The following is an 18,329-nucleotide window of genomic DNA, read 5'->3' on the forward strand; positions in this document are numbered from 1 at the left end:
GAGTCAGTGAAGGGACATGGAAAGAAGACCAGGATTTTTGGTCAGATGAGTGTAGGGCAACAACGTCAACATTAGCAAAAAATAGTGTAATGGGAGTAGGTTTCGTTATGAATAGGAAGGTAGGGCAGAGAGAAAGTTACTGTGAACAGTTCAATGACAGAGTTTTCTAATCAGAATCGACATTAAACCAACACCGACATCAACGGTTCAGGTATAAACGGCATCGTCGCAAGCCGATGGTAATGAGATAGAGAGAGTATATGAGGATATTGAACGGGTAATTCAGTACATAAATGGAGATGAAAACCTAATTATAATGGGTAATTCGAATGTGGTTGTAGGAGAAGGAGTAGAAGATTAAAGGTGTATGGGGGAATAAGGGATTGGTGCTAGGAAAGATAGAGGAGAATGAATAATTGAGTTATGGAATGAATTTCAACTAGTAATAGTGAATATTCCATTCAAACATCACAAGTAGAGGAGGCGCACTAGGAAAAGGTTGGGAGATGCGGGATGATTTGAATTAGATTACATCATGGTCAGACATATTTTGAAATCGGATACTATATTGCAAGGTGTACTCACGAGCCGATATAGACTCGGATCACAATTTAGTAGTGATTAGGCTGATGTTTAAGGGATTAGTCAGGAAAAATCAATGCGAAATATGTGGGATACAGAAATACACTCCTGGAAATTGAAATAAGAACACCGTGAATTCATTGTCCCAGGAAGGGGAAACTTTATTGACACATTCCTGGGGTCAGCTACATCACATGATCACACTGACAGGCACATAGACACAGGCAACAGAGCATGCACAATGTCGGCACTAGTACAGTGTATATCCACCTTTCGCAGCAATGCAGGCTGCTATTCTCCCATGGAGACGATCGTAGAGATGCTGGATGTAGTCCTGTGGAACGGCCTGCCATGCCATTTCCACCTGACGCCTCAGTTGGACCAGCGTTCGTGCTGGACGTGCAGACCGCGTGAGACGACGCTTCATCCAGTCCCAAACATGCTCAATGAGGGACAGATCCGGAGATCTTGCTGGCCAGGGTAGTTGACTTACACCTTCTAGAGCACGTGGGGTGGCACGGGATACATGCGGACGTGCATAGTCCTGTTGGAACAGCAAGTTCCCTTGCCGGTCTAGGAATGGTAGAACGATGGGTTCGATGACGGTTTGGATGTACCGTGCACTATTCAGTGTCCCCTCGACGATCACCAGTGGTGTACGGCCAGTGTAGGAGATCGCCCCCCACACCATGATGCCGGGTGTTGGCCCTGTGTGCCTCGGTCGTATGCAGTCCTGATTGTGGCGCTCACCTGCACGGCGCCAAACACGCATACGACCATCATTGGCACCAAGGCAGAAGCGACTCTCATCGCTGAAGACGACACGTCTCCATTCGTCCCTCCATTCACGCCTGTCGCGACACCACTGGAGGCGGGCTGCACGATGTTGGGGCGTGAGCGGAAGACGGCCTAACGGTGTGCGGGACCGTAGCCCAGCTTCATGGAGACGGTTGCGAATGGTCCTCGCCGATACCCCAGGAGCAACAGTGTCCCTAATTTGCTGGGAAGTGGCGGTGCGGTCCCCTACGGCACTGCGTAGGATCCTACGGTCTTGGCGTGCATCCGTGCGTCGCTGCGGTCCGGTCCCAGGTCGACGGCCACGTGCACCTTCCGCCGACCACTGGCGACAACATCGATGTACTGTGGAGACCTCACGCCCCACGTGTTGAGCAATTCGGCGGTACGTCCACCCGGCCTCCCGCATGCCCACTATACGCCCTCGCTCAAAGTCCGTCAACTGCACATATGGTTCACGTCCACGCTGTCGCGGCATGCTACCAGTGTTAAAGACTGCGATGGAGCTCCGTATGCCACGGCAAACTGGCTGACACTGACGGCGGCGGTGCACAAATGCTGCGCAGCTAGCGCCATTCGACGGCCAACACCGCGGTTCCTGGTGTGTCCGCTGTGCCGTGCGTGTGATCATTGCTTGTACAGCCCTCTCGCAGTGTCCGGAGCAAGTATGGTGGGTCTGACACACCGGTGTCAATGTGTTCTTTTTTCCATTTCCAGGAGTGTATTAAGGAATGAGGAGATATGCTTGAAGTTCTGTGAGGATATAGGTACTGTGATAAAGAATAGCTCTGTAGAGAGTGCAATTGAAGAGGAATCAACGTCTCTAAAAAGGATAGTCACACAAGTTGGAAAGAAAAAGTTTAGTACAAATAAGGTAACTGCGAAGAATCCATGGCTAGCACAAGAAATACTTAATTTAATCAATGAAAGAAGGAAGTATAAAAATGTTTACGAAAAACTCAGAAGTACAGAAATACAACTCACTTAGGAATAAAGTAAACAGGAAGTGCTACGAAGTAAGGTGAAATAACTGCAGGAATATTTGAAGAAATACAAAAGGTAATGATTGTTGGAGGGAGTATTTCAGCATACAGAAAATTCTAGAGCAATGGTGGTAACTTTGAGAGTGACATGTGAATTCCACTGTTAAATCCAAGGAGAGAGTAGATGGGTGGAAAGAGAGCGTTGGGGAGGACTTGGCTGATAAGGTGATAGGAGTGACACAGGAATCGATGCAAATGATATAGGGGATCCAGAATTGGAATCAGAATTTAAAAGTGGTTTCTTGTGTACTTTAATGATCTCTCATCAGTTACACTGCCAGGAGCAGAGTTGGTTTTGTTTCGCAGATGGCATAAGTATTGCAATAAGTAGTATGTCGAGTGTAGTTCTAGAAAGATCTGCTAATGGTATTTTCATGGATATTAATAAATGGTTTAAAGAAAACTCACTGATATTTAACTTCAAAGAGGCAATTTAGAACCTGTAAGAGGTTTCCACACAGCATATGCATAAATTATGAAGAAGAGCAGATAGAAGAGATTGACAGTCTTAAATTCCTGGGATTACAACTTGATAATAAATCCAGTTGGGAGGAGTGTTGTGAATTGGCAAGACAGCCAAGCCACTATGACCGTTAGCCGAAATGCACGCGTTTAAGCTCACGCAGGCTGGCGTGAGGTCTGGAACAGTTAAAGAAGTTGAGTCTAGCAAAAAAAGGTCGTAGCTGTTGGAATACTTAACTTTAATCCATAATTGGTGAACATCAATCAGTATGACGGTACATGCATCACAAGATAAATAGCAAATGATAATGGCGCCTTGCTAGGTCGTAGCAAATGACGTAGCTGAAGGTTATGTTAACTATCGTCTCGGCAATTGAGAGCGTAATTTGTCAGTGAACCATCGCTAGCAAAGTCGGCTGTACAACTGGGGCGAGTGCTAGGAAGTGTCTCTAGACCTGCCGTGTGGCGGCGCTCGGTCTGCAATCAGTGGCGACACGCGGGTCCGTCGTATACTAGCGGATCGCGGCCGATTTAAAGGCTACCACCTAGCAAGTGTGGTGTCTGGCGGTGACATCACAAGGAGCACGCCACAGAACTGCAGAAACGCCTTAACAAATCTGTATTAGCAATTCGAGTCTTATCAGACAGAGGCGACATAAAAATGAAAAAGCTTGCATACGTTTCCTACTTTCATTGCATAATGCCATTTGGTATAACATTTTGGGGTAACTCTTCAAGTCAAACAAAAGTTTTCAGAGTCCAAAAGCGTGTAATACGTATTATTGGTGGAGTAAATTCATGGACGTCCTGTAGAAACCTGTAGGACTTATAAGCACTTACATAAGTTCAAAAAGAGGTCCACTACTCAGGAACACTCATCTTCAATAATTTGCCAGAAAACATAAACAATTTAGTTACAAATAAAGATTAGTTTAAAAGGAGCCTGAAAGACTTACCAGTGTCCAATTCCTTCTACTATATTAACGAAGTTTTTTAATAGAAACAAATGATGTATTGCATAAATTCATACTATTCGTATTGTTATTTCAGCTTAAAAAATATTGACATGTTCCACATCCACGAGGATCTCATCAGCACTGATCTATGGAGCGAAAAACTAATCTAATCTAATCTAATCTCTAATCTGGAAGACTTACTATGGAATTATGCAGGAGGGATGGACAACATTCCTTCAGAATTTTAAAATAATTGGCGGAAACGGTAACAAAACCACTATTCATGTTCGTGTGTAAAATTTATGAGTCTGGAGATGTACCATCTGTCTTTCGGAAAAACACCATCCACACAATTCCGAAGATTGAAAGAGGCACCAAGTTCAAGAATTACCGCACAATCAACTTGACATCTCATATACCCAAGCTCCTGAACAGAATAATATACATAAAAAAAAGGAAAACAAGGTTGAGGATGTTAGATAACGATCACTTTGGCTGTAAGAAGGTTAAAGTCACCAAAGAGACAATTCTGACGTTGCGGTTGATAACTGAAGTAAAACTGAAGAAAAAGCAAGACTTGTTCTTGGGAGTTGTCGATCTGGATAAAGCATTAGACAATGTAAAATGGTGCAAAATGTTCGAAATTCTTTATAAAATAGGGGTAAGCTATAGGGAAAGACGAGTAATATACAATAAGTAGGAGAACCAAGAAGGAACCATTACAGTGGGAGACAATGAACGAAGTGGTCAGATTAAAACGGATGTAAGACGGGGATGTAGCGTTTCTCGTGACGGAAATAAAAGAAAGGTTCAAGAGTGGAACTAAAATTGAAGGTGAAAGGATACCAATTATACGATTCACTGATGACATTGCTATCATAAGTGGAAATTGAGAAGAATTATAGGATCTGCTGAATGGAACGAACAGTCTAATGAGCACAGAATATGGATTTAGAGTAAATCGGAGAAAGACGAAATTAATGAGAAGTAGAAGAAATGTGAACAGCAGGAAAGTTAACATCAGGATTGGTGATCACAAAGTAGATGAATTTAAGGAATTCTACTACCTAGGCAGCAGAATAACCCAATACGGTCGCAGCAAGGAGTTCATCAAAGGCACTGGCAAAAGGGATATTCCTGGCCAAGAGACATGTACTAGCATCAAACATAGGCCTTAACTGAGGAAGAATTTTCGGAGAACACACGTTCGGAGAACACACGTTTGGAAAACAGCATTGTATGGTAGAGTAAAATGGGCTGTGGGAAAACTACAAAAGAGGAGAGTCGAAGAAACTGATATGTGGTGTTACAGAAGAAAGTTGAAAATTAGGTGAACTGAGACGGTTAGTGAAATGCCTGGTCTAGCAGGATAGAGTGGACTAGGTTGTGGAAAGGGGCCAAAATGAGTTCCTGTCAGTTGCACTCAACCTACAAACTTTTCTATTTTGCTTTTATTTCAGAGTTCAGTACACCTTTTTCCTGTTTTCGCGCTTGATCTGTGTTCAGGTTTTGACTGTCTGTCTACTGGGCCCTCTTACCACTAAATCTGAGGGAGGTTACTCATCAGTGCAGACTGATCAGTGCAGACTGTGTATGTGTTTGCGGCAATACTGTTATGTTACGAATAAAAACAGTAACAGAATAAAGAAAAGATAACAAAACGTTATGTTGGCCAAACACGATTCATTACCAACCGATATGTAAAATTATTGAAGTATACCAAGATTTATTCAAATGTTTACATGGGTCAAGTAATGAGTCGGTAGAAACAGACAGTTAACACTGAGCATAACGATATTGTTTAAGTAGTATCAGCTGAGATATGTGATGACAGTTGAGTTAAAGAGAAAAGAGAGGAGCCTCAAAATGATGTTTTAATAAAAGTCGGTAAACGTGGTGGAAAAGCGATACATCAGGAATTTGCTGTTTGCTAAATTATTAATAAATAACAAAAGAAAAAGGTAATTACCCAAAACTGTAACAATGCTGCAGTTAGTCTACGTTACGAGAAAGGAGACAGTCCTAGGCTCCCCTCTGTAATGTATAAGTTTTTACATAAATTATCATCACACACATACAAGGACTTACGGTTTCAAACAAGGAGAGGAACAAGCTTGCTTTAAAGTAGTCTGGGGTATTGTAAAAAGGAACAGGTCCTATGAGTAACCTTAACCTAGATCGTAACCCCGATGACTGTTCATAGGCTCATCAAAACAGGTCTGAAAGCTGTGTTAGTGAATAATGGAAATGTGTTGCCACTTATTCCAGTCGGTTGTGCAGTGGAAGGAGACCCATGCCATCATGACAAAGTTGTTGAGAGCTATAAATAACAGCGAATACAATTGGAATATTTGTGGTGACTTCAACGCTCTAGTCATACTTCTTTCCCTGCATTTCGGCTACAAAAAACGTTGCTGTTTTCTCTGTAAGTGGGTTAGCCGAGATAAGGCTTCACACTGAGCAAAAAAAGAGTGGCCATTCCATAAATCTTTGGAGCCAGTGAAAAAGACTTTCAACACGTTCCTCTGACATTCCAGTACGGTTTTACTTCCTCCTATACATATTAAACTAGATTTACTCAAGAAATGTGTTAAGAAGAGACGCATTAAATTACAGTCTGAGTAAATTTTCGAGAATTACTGAGACTAATATCGGGAAGGAATGTTTATTGGCCCACAAAGTCAAGAACTCCTCAATGATCCTGAATGTGTCGTACTGTTACAAGATAAGGAGAAGACGTCAAGGGATTGTTGCTGAAACATGATCACAAATTTCATGGGAACTACTTGAACTTAATGGAGCATCTTACATCATCGTAGTGTGCAGTGGAGTTCCATGTCTCCAGAAATAAGTATGTTATACGACACATAGACTTGCTCCCAGCAAATTGCGGACTAATCAGCGATGAACAGGGAAAACATTTACACCAAGGGATTTCTACAATGCAAAAACGATATCAGGACCATGCGAACAAGTCTCTTCTTGCTGATTATTGTTGGCCATCGCCAGAGATGTTCCAGACCCGCAATTCAAGCCAAACGCAAAAAGACGCCTTTCAAGGTAAGTTATGTTTTTATAACTTCCATTATGTGCACTCCTGTTTATTTCTTATAACACTAGGTAACGCTGACCGTTTACAATTACCTTCAACTAGAACCAATTAAGCATTTTTATAGACATTTTGGTTTTCAGCACACTCTATTTCATGCGAAAATTCTCTTTTTCTTTCCAAAGCATGGAAAAAGTGAAATGTTGTTGTACAGTATAATCTGTTGCGTGTACACAAAGGAATACTGGAAATGGGAAATCAGACAGTCAATAAACCCAAATTGGACGATTTTATGAAAAGAACTGCCGTAAAGGAAAAATTTAATATTCGTATGCTACTGGAAAAAGAACAATCCAATGTATGTGTGCAAACAAGACTTACACATTGCTTCAAAAGCAGTATATGGAAGACTCTCGAATATGACGGCAGGACACTAGATATCAGCATTTACTGTAAATACCAATGAAATGGTGATATGTTGTAGTGGTCCCAGAAAACGATGGTCCAAGAGGTGTTTACTATATTAGAGGGTACATGCAACATCTGTTATAATTCTGTATTACTTTTTGGACCTAATCAAGGAATTGCTACTGTTTATCTGAATATGGCAGTTTTTTTATCGTGTTTCTAGGAACAGAGAAACCATTTACAGAGATTAAAAGTAATGAAATAATGGTATTCAACAAAGATTCATTTGCTAAATCCGTAACTGTAAAGTTATATACGTAAATTGCATTACAATATGGGAAGAGTTGCAATATTGCACCAAAGAGGATATGGAATGTCATACCAATACTACAGTTCAGGAAGTAAAAGGCAAAATTACAGTTCCTGAACGCTCTCAGCTAAAAAGTATACGTGGACCAGTGTCGATGAGCCAGGCTCCAGTAACCACACATGTTACGCCCTGAGCTTCCGGCACTGTGAGATTGAGCACCGGTTTTAGCCAAACTGACTCAAGTTTCTGACAAGTAATATGGACAGTTTAAATTTTTGAATAACACTGCGTCAATGTGTATATCCATTGAGCCTTGCACCAACTGTATGTAAAGATCAAACCACAATCATCGTGTTACAGCGTGCAGCAAGTGTTACGCACTTTTGGTAAATAATACACATAATTTTGGGTTTATACCAAGCGCTGTTTTACTCTGGTACAGAGATCGAACGATACTCATCCACAACCAGAAATCGAACATCCCTCTGTGTGAAACATTATCCAAAGACATTAGTACTCCTGAGAATCGTAATAGCACATCTAAGAGGATGAGCGATGTCTTTGACACTTGCAACTAGAACATACACCTTGTTGATCTACGTGATTATGAAAATACAATATTGTATTTTGTGTCTTGAGTAGTTATTGTGGACATATATAGTTTAAGTGATAAACTGCGATAAAGATACACACATCATTTTTAGTACAATTTATTGTGCTAATATGCTGGAAAGTGTGACCTCGGCGGCTAAACGTGCTACAGATCTTGAATCATATTTAGCAGATGGCTACAGAACGCAAAGGAGATATGCTTTGTAAACGTTGTTAGATAATCTTGGTAACATAGTTGTTACCAGTAAATGTCATAGCCAACATCTGATGTTCAGTTTTTTCCACTAGTAAAACATAACCTCAATGCCAATATCGTTATGTATTTTGGTAAATATTAGACACAAATTTGATACGGTAATAACATTTTGTCACTTAGCTTGACGGCCTGCAGTCGTGTTTTCTATGTGATATGTACCTCAGGCAGGAAGTTACATCAGTAGTGGCAATAAGTGAGCCACATGTATTTTGTACTGTCACAGAATATTAATACAAACTTTTAGGTGTTGAAATAAAGCTGTGAGATTTACTTTGAGGGTGTATTATGTCTTTGCACAAAGTATCGAATTTTAATCGTCGATAAGTGTGATTACAGTGCAAGATAGCTGCTTCTGGGGTACATTCCGGATGTTTCACTGTCATTCCGAGAACAAAATGTATGAATGTGTGCGTGTGTGTTTTTATTGATAAAACTGTGAGTAGTTTTTGAATGCTGGCACAACTGTGTGGAAAGAAGCTATGTACGTCTTCAGTAAATGCTGCAAATGGTGTGTTCCGAAAGGCTGCCTACATGTGGTCTGCTCACGAAACTGTGGAGGGGGGGGGGGGTTATGCAAATAAAATGCTGGCAGTGTGGGGACTGTGGCGTACATAATTACTGACTGTTTCATTTTACTGGGTGGTTAAATAGTAGGTTGTCACTGAGAGATTTAATATGTGTGTGTTGATTTAGAAGCTCCCTGACTGGTTATTTTCATGAACGTGGGAAGGCTTAGGAGGGGTGGCGCATGATGACGTCATACAACCACTGCCATTGCGGCCTTGGACTTGTCTCGATCTGCCACGAACCAATGCCCGGTATATATTTAACTCCAAGTCGCCATTGAATCACTACTATTCCAGTATTAAATGGTTCTCTATAACGATTTGTGTACTCTAATAGACGCTCTACCATTCGTGCTGTACATGTGCCTTTATCAAAGATAAAAGCTCTTGCAATCTTCGGAATTATGTGGATGATGTTTTTCCGAAAGTCAAATGGTACATCGCCAGAGTCGTAAATTTTACACACGAACGTTGACAGTTGATTTTGTTACCGTTTCCGCCAATTATTTTAAAATTCTGAAGGAATGTTGTCCATCCGTCCTGCATAATTCCATCATAAGTCTTCCAAACCTCTTTTAAATTCTGATTCTAAATCTGGATCCCTTTATCTTCTACACCGTTTCCTGTGTCACCTCCTATCACATTATCAGCCAAGTCCACCCCACTCCTTCCACCCATTTACTCTCTCCTCTGCATTTAACAGTGGTATTCCCATTTCACTCTCAATGTTACCACCCCTGCTTTTAAATTTTCTGTATGCTGAAACACTCCCTCCGACAATCATTACCTCTTGTATTTCTTCAAATTTTCCTGCAGTTATTTCACCTTACTTCGCAGCAGTTCCTGTTTACTTCATTCCTAAGTGAGTTGTATTTATGTACTTCTGGGTTTTTCCTAAACATTTTTATACTTCCTTCTTTCACCGATTAAATTAGGTATTTCTTGTGTTAGCCATAGATTCTTCTCAATTACCGTATTTGTACCAACTTCTCTGACTACCCTTTTCATAGATGTCCATTCCTCTTCAATTGAACTCTCTACTGAGCTATTCTTTATCACAGTACCTATATCCTCAGACAACTTCAAGAATATCTCCTCATTACTTAATATTTCTGTATCCCACATATTTTTTATTGATTTTTCCTCACTAATCTCCTAAAATTCAGCCTAATCACTACTAAATTGTGATCCGAGTCTATATCGGCTCGTGAGTACACCTTGCAATATAGTATCCGATTTCAAAATCTCTCTCTGACCATGATGTAATCTAATTCAAATCATCCCGCATCTCCCAACCTTTTCCTAGTGCACCTCCTCTACTTGTAATGTTTGAATGGAATATTCACTATTACTAGTGAAATTCACTCCATAACTCAATTAGTCATTCTTCTCTCTCATACCTAGCACCAATTGCTTATTCCACCGTACCCTTTTCATCTTCTACTCCTTTTCCTACAACCACAGTCGAATTACCCATTATAATTAGGTTTTCATCTCCATTTATGTACTGAATTACCCGTTCAATATCCTCATATACTCTCTCTATCTCATTACCTTCGGCTTGCGACGACGCCGTTTATACCTGAACCGTTGATGTCGGTGTTGGTTTAATGTCGATTCTGATGAGAAAACTCTGTCATTGAACTGTTCACAGTAACTTTCTCTCTGCCCTACCTTCCTATTCATAACGAAACCTACTCCCATTACACTATTTTTTGCTGATGTTGACGTTGTTGCCCTACACTCATCTGACCAAAAATCCTGGTCTTCTTTCCATGTCCCTTCACTGACCCCCACTACATCGAGACTGAACCTTAGAATTTCTTTTTTTTTAGATTTTCTAGTTTCCCTACCACTTTCAAACTTCTGACAATCCACGCTCTGACTTGTAGAACGTTGTTCTTCCGTTGTTCATTCAGTCTTTTGTTTGTGATCACTTCCACTTTGATAGTCCCTTTCCAAAGGTCCAAGGGACTAATTACTCCAGAATTTTGGGCCAAAGAGCGAGGTCGTGGTGACACTTTCCTAATTACCAGCCAAATATCTTGTCGATATACCGTATGCATGTTTAATACAGTGGATTCCATTGCCTTCTGAATCCTCATATCGTTGATTATTGCCGATTCTTCCGTCTTTAGGGACCGTTTCCCACAACAACGGCAAGAGAGTGCCCTGAATCTTTGTCCGGTGCTGCGACGTCCTTGACAAAGTCGTTAGCGGAATTAAAATGAATTCTGATCCCTGAAGGTATCGGCCTCCATTGCTGATGATTTTTATTCACAATTTAACTACTGCCGGGTTTCGATATTGGGAACAATGACATTTTGAATAATGATCAAAGAATCTACCCGTAAGCCATGGGTGCAAAAATATAAATGTTTCTTTGAAGTTTCACTACCAAATTTTTTGTACAATAGAAATTATTCCTCTCTTCCGAAAATAAGGTAATTAATTATGTTCTGCTGACCTCCACGGACCTAGTATCATGCGACCAATATTAACAGTCACGTTACAATAAGATGATACTCCATCCATTTTACATACATTTTAAAATCACCAAATTTACGCTTTACCGCAAACGGAAACACCCCTCAAAATACTTATAAATAACACATGAAAATTACGCAGTTATAAAACCTCATGTTTAAACACACCGCGTTCTTCATTCAAGAGGTGCAACTCTGCCACCGTTGGCTATTATAGCATTCTTCTTGCCAGTAAGATTATCTTTCGAATCCCACTTTCTTAAGTATTCTGAATTCTTCAAATTCGAGGCCTCTTTCTTGGTTAATCAACGGACTTTTACGTTTAGAGGCAAAATGTGTGACAACCACTGGAACGCCATTTTTAGTTTCGAGATACACACACTTCCTTACATCATTAACATCAATCAACTCACTTGTAGGCTGCACCTTGTTAATTTCGCCCCTTTCTAAACACTGCTGTCTCAAAAGATCATTTTCCACGACCCTTTCTATTTCATCTGTAACTATTGCGCGCTTTGCATCATGAGACCAATCTTCAGACTCATTTTCACCAAGTATTTCGTTAAACACTTCCTTCCGCCCCGTCTCATCTTCCCTCCTTTTATGACCTCTTGCTACTTTAAGTTTCTCTCATGCCCACCAGACAGTAATGACTTGAATATTTTTCCATCTCATTCCCAATCATTAACAGAACTGTCACTTTTTTCCTTGCTATAACTTTCAGTACTACGTAATATCGTCCCCTAACGAACGCTCTCGCAATTGAAACTTCCTGGTAGATTAAAACTGTGCGCCCGACCGAGACTCGAACTCGGGACCTTTGCCTCTCGCGGGCAAGTACTTGCCCGCGAAAGGCAATGGTCCCGAGTTCGAGTCTCGGTCCGGCACACAGTTTTACTCTGCCAGGAAGTTTCATATCAGGGCACACTCCGCTGCAGAGTAAAAATCTCATTCTGGAAACATCCCCCAGGCTGTGGCTAAGCCATGTCTCCGCAATATCCTTTCTTTCAGGAGTGCTAGTTCTGCAAGGTTCGCAGGAGAGCTTCTGTAAAGTTTGGAAGGTAGGAGACGAGATAGTGGCAGAAGTAAAGCTGTGAGTACCGGACGTGAGTCGTGCCTCGGTAGCTCAGTTGGCGCAGTCTGCTTTCGGCCGGTGAGCGGCGAGGACGTCTTGTTTACGTCCCGTCCGCAGAGTCGCGAGCGCGCGTGGTTTGTTTACTTCCGCGCCGCAGCTAATACTCGCGTCCGTTAACACTGAGTCGCCATGGCTCATTCGTTCAGAAAAGCTACCATCAAGATCAGCTTCCACCCCGACTACGCACGACCACGAGCCTTTGAAGTCGAACGATTCATCCGTGACGAAGTTCAAATACCAACACAGCACATCATCGGTATCCACCTATCCATCACAAGCAGCGTCGTTTACGTCAAGATGGTCGATGACGAGTTATGTCACGCAGTTGTGAACAGATGCGCGAACACTCTCAAGTTCAAACACTCCGATGGTCACATCGGAGAGGTTACTGTTGACCATGCTGGACTAGGATTACGCACACTAAGAGTCTTCGAACTCCCTTTCAAAGTACCACCGGACGTCGTTAGCTCAGCTTTCCGCCCTTATGGGACGGTAATTAGCCACGTGGCCGAAAAATGGAACACCTTCGAGACGTACCAAGTCCTCAACGGCGTCCGACAAGTGAAAATTGAATTAAAGAAACATGTGCCGTCCTACTTAGTCATAGGTGGCTGTCGAGCAATAATAATGAACGACGGCCAACCTCGTACTTGTTCTGGTTGCGGCCAGGAGGGTCATGTGCGCTCGGCGTGTATTCAACGTCGGGTTACACAACTTCCATTGCATGACACGACACCACCTCCTACGCTCACGGCCCTTCCCCTCAATTACGCAGAGGTGACACGATCGACCGTCATGACAGACGACAACCCCCCCCCCCCCCCCCCCCCCGAAGACAGGAAGCGTTAGAATGCGCACCTGTCCCCGGTCCTGGATTGACCAACACCATTATGTCTGCAGGGGTTGAAGAACGCCGCCCATCGACTCCACATGAAGATTCGGACGAGAGAATGGAACTCGACGCTAGGATTGTGCCGACCTCTGCCTTTCTCCCTGAGGGGGATGCTATACGGGAACCACAAACTCTTTCGGACTCAGAAACCCACGTCCGCAAACAAAGGTCACCGTGAAAACATAAAAAGCGACGTCGCACACCCTCAGACGATTGCCTCCAGCGGACGTCTTCTCCAGTTGATGACCGGACGGCCGACGACACGACGAGGAGAATGGATGACACGAGATCGCCCTCACCTGTCACTTTGTCTGATTTTGACAAATCCGATTCCGCTCCCTCGGACAAACGGATGGTCAGCACAGCATCCGCCGTTGGTACACAACCGGAAACAACTGCGGATTCACCCTTAGTCACTCAGCCCACAAGTGTTCTATCGCAGCCACCGTTAACTTACGGACCTTGGGCGGATGACATTGAAGACGATTCTACGGCCGCTGTGGTGGATGAGGAGAGAGGTCTCTCCTCCCACACCTCGGCCCCTCCCGAGTAACAACAGATGACGGCGCGGACGCGGCCAGCAGATCACAGGCCCCACCTCTTACGGCAACACTGACGGCGGCCCCCACCGCAGGAGACGATGTACAGACCTATCGCTTAACGTCCATCAACATTAACAACATTCGGACACGTACGAAGTTGTCACTGCTCCAAGACATGCTCAATGCAGCAGACGTTGACATTGTCTTTCTCCAAGAAGTCTTCGTCGACGATTTCCCGGGTATGTATGGTTATACGGCTCATGTGTCCCACGCCTCGCCAACTGTGACGTCGCCATTCTCCTCAGAGAAGGCCTCGAGGCGAACGAAGTCCGCTATCTCCCCGACGCTAGAGGAATGGCCGTAACGGTGCAAGGCGTCCGGTTTATCAATGTGTACGCCCCTTCCAGAACGAATCGCCGTCGTGACCGATCGCTCTTCTTCGCACCGCTTTTTCAGGGCAGGCACGATGACTTGATATTAGGGGGCGATTTCAATTGCACCCAAGCACCTAAAGATCAGCTGCCACGCCATTCACCGTGCCCCGAACTTGGGACACTCTTCGGCGATCTCCAGCTAGTAGATACATGGGAACATGTCCGAGTAAATAGACCGGGATACACCCATTTCACGAGTCACTCGTCTAGTCGCATCGATTGGATTTACGTCTCCCGTTCTCTCGCGGCAACGGTGAGTGACGCGGAGGTGTGGCCAGTAGCCTTTTCTGATCACGAGGCCTATATATGTGCCGTCACCCTTCGTCGCCAACGGGTGCGGCGCAGCCGACATCCCTGGAAATTAAACCTTGCTCATCTCGCTTCTCCGGATTGTCGACGCGCCATCGAAGACACGTGGAGTTTGTGCGTCCGCCGCCTCTCAACGTATCCTATGTCGATTAGTTGGTGGTTAACCTGCGCCAAGCCGGCCCTGCGGCGAACCTTTATTACGTATGGTCGTGAGGCTGCTGCTTGGAGGCGGCAGACCCTTGATTTTTATTTCACCGTCCTTCGCGAATGCGCCTCCTTGCCACCCACACCGGAACGACACACGGAACAGCACTTGCCTGCGAAAGGCAAAGGTCCCGAGTTCGAGTCTCGGTCGGGCACACAGTTTTAATCTGCCAGGAAGTTTCATATCAGCGAACACTCCGCTGCAGAGTGAAAATCTCATTCTGGAAACATCCCCCAGGCTGTGGCTAAGCCATGTCACCGCAATATCCTTTCTTTCAGGAGTGCTAGTTCTGCAAGGTTCGCAGGAGAGCTTCTGTAAAGTTTGGAAGGTAGGAGACGAGATAGTGGCAGAAGTAAAGCTCTGAGTACCGGACGTGGGTCGTGCTTCGGTAGCTCAGTTGGTAGAGCACTTGCCCGCGAAAGGCAAAGGTCCCGAGTTCGAGTCTCGGAAGCTTCAACATACAAATTGTCATTATTGCATCGCTGCAGATTAGAACTACCAGTACACTTTAATTCAGCCAAACTCGAATCTAACTGTGTCCTTACATTTTCACCCCTATCAGACACCTACGACATACCGTCTACCACATTTTCACGTTCATCAAACAACATCCAATCAAAATTCATGTTTTCATCAAGAACCATCGTTTCACTTCCCCCAACAGAAATAAACGAACAAACTCTTTTCATGGAGATATCGAAATCAGTAACTTCAACTATCGCAACTTCAGCACGTAAAATATATTCTTTACGTTCCTTTAACAACAAATCGCCCACATCTACCGACACATAATAAAATTCATCACGAGCTGACGTGAATATTGCTATGCCCACTTGACAGGTAACTTTACATGCTTCCGTCGATGCTCCACAAAATTCATTTCCAGCTATCAGAACTACAGCTTCTCCGGCTTTGCAGATATCCTCAAACATTTCTGTCGATATAAAATCATCTACACTACTGGCCATTAAAATTGGTACACCAAGAAGAAAAGCAGATGATAAACGGGTATTCATTGGACAAATATATTATACTAGACTGACATGTTATTATATTTTCACGCAATTTGGGTGCATAGCTCCTGAGACATCAGTACCCAGAACAACCACCTCTGGCCGTAATAACGGCCTTGATATGCCTGGGCATTGAGTCAAACAGAGCGTGGATGGCGTGTACGGGTACAGCTGCCCATGCAGCTTCAAAACGATACCACAGCTCATCAAGAGTAGTGACTGGCGCATTGTGACGAGCGAGTTGCTCTGCCACCATTGACCAGACGTTTTCAATTGGTGATAGATCTGGAGAATGTGCTAGCCAGGGCAGCAGTCGAACATTTTCTGTATGCAGAAAGGCCAGTACAGGACCTGCAGCATGCGGTTGTGCATTATTCTGCTGAAATGTAGGGTTTCGCAGGGATCGAATGAATGGTAGACCCACGGGTCGTAACACTTCTCAAATGTAACGTCCACTGTTTAAAGTGCCGTCAATGCCAACAAGAGGTGCCCGAGACGTGTAACCAGTGGCACCCCATACCATCACCCCGGGTGAGAAAAATGACATTCCTCCATTCGTGCACCCAGGTTCGTCGTTGAGTACACCATCGGAGGCGCTTCTGTCAGTGATGCAGCGTCAAGAGGAACAGCAGCCATGGTCTCCGAGCTGATAGTCCATGCTGCTGCAAACGTCGTCGAACTGTTCGTGCAGATGGTTGTTGTCTTGCAAACGTCCCCAGCCGGCCGGTGTGACCAAGCGGTACTAGACGCTTCAGTCTGGAACCGGGCGACCGCTACCGTTGCAGGTTCGAATCCTGCCTCGGGCATGGATGTTTGTGCTGTCCTTGGGTTAGTTAAGTTTAAGTAGTTCTAAGTTCTAGGGGACTGATGACCTCAGATATTAAGTCCCATAGTGCTCAGAGCCATTTGAACCAAAACGTCCATATGAGTTGATTCAGGGATCACGAGCCGTTACAGGCATGCGGATAAGATGCCTGCCATCTCGACTGCTAGTGATACGAGGCCGTTGGGATCCAGTAAGGCGTTCCGTATTACCCTCCTGAACGCACCGATTCCATATTCTGCTAATAGTCATTGGATCTCGACCAACGCGAGCAGCAATGTCGCGATACGATAAACCACAATCGCGATAGCCTACAATCCGACCTTTATCAAAGTCGGAAACGTGATGGTACGCATTTCTCCTCCTTACACGAGACATCACAACAACGTTTCACCAGGCAACTCTGATCTACTGCTGTTTGTGTATGAGAAATCGGTTGGAAACTTTCCTCATGTCAGCACGTTGTAGGTGTCGCCACCGGCGCCAGCCTTGTGTGAATGTTCTGAAAAGCTAATCATTTGCGTATCAGAGCATCGTCTTCCTGTCGGTTAAATTTCGCGTCTGTAGCACGTCATCTTCGTGGTGTAGCAATTTTAATCGCCAGTAGTGTATATTACTTTCATCCACATTAGCATAATTTTGCCTAGTGTCTAGTGCTTCATTAGAATCCATTCATTTCACCATTTACTTCCCCTCACACAAAATCAATTCTCCGGCGTCATATCAACTGTATTGAATCTCTCAACATATTTAACCTTATTTATTGCGCTCTCTTTATGGTTGCACTGCTTACAATCAGTCCTCGTCTTATTTCTATTTCTTATAACCTCAGTCATCTACATTTGTCTCCCCTTTGCTAAATTTTCGACTCCCACAGAAGTTTTAAAGTAGCGTGTCCCTTTGAACGCTGGACCTGAGATGCGGAGATCTCTACATTCCCCACCTCATATTCTGGTACTGCTTTTCGTAAAGCCCCTACCATTCAAATCTTCGTTCCTGGTTTTGGTTTCCATTTTCCCTTAGAAAATTATTGTTACTGTTGTGGTGATAATTATATGGCGATAATTATGACTGTTGTGGGTATTACTATTGTTCCCGTTCTATTATCCATTTCCCTGTCCACTGTTTCAGTTATGTGGCTTGAGTTTCAGCGACTAATCAAGTTTCTCAATAAAATCTGGTCAATGGAATTTGTCGGCCTGTGGCCAAAGATCGCGTTGTAAATCTTCCGATAGCCGTCTCCTGAGCATCGTAATCTCCGTCAACATTCCCAGCGGATGATTTATATGAACCAACTTAGCAAGTTCACACACACAAAAATCTCGGATTGACGCACTTCCGTGTTTGAATCTCGGTTCGTTCATGAACTCATTTTGAAGTGGCTTTTGTTTCGCTTCACTCTAGAATTTGATCAGGTAAAAACCTTTAAACACTTCATAGATAGTAAATGA

Source organism: Schistocerca americana, chromosome 7 (assembly GCF_021461395.2).
Source record: "Schistocerca americana isolate TAMUIC-IGC-003095 chromosome 7, iqSchAmer2.1, whole genome shotgun sequence".
NCBI lineage: Eukaryota > Metazoa > Arthropoda > Insecta > Orthoptera > Acrididae > Schistocerca > Schistocerca americana.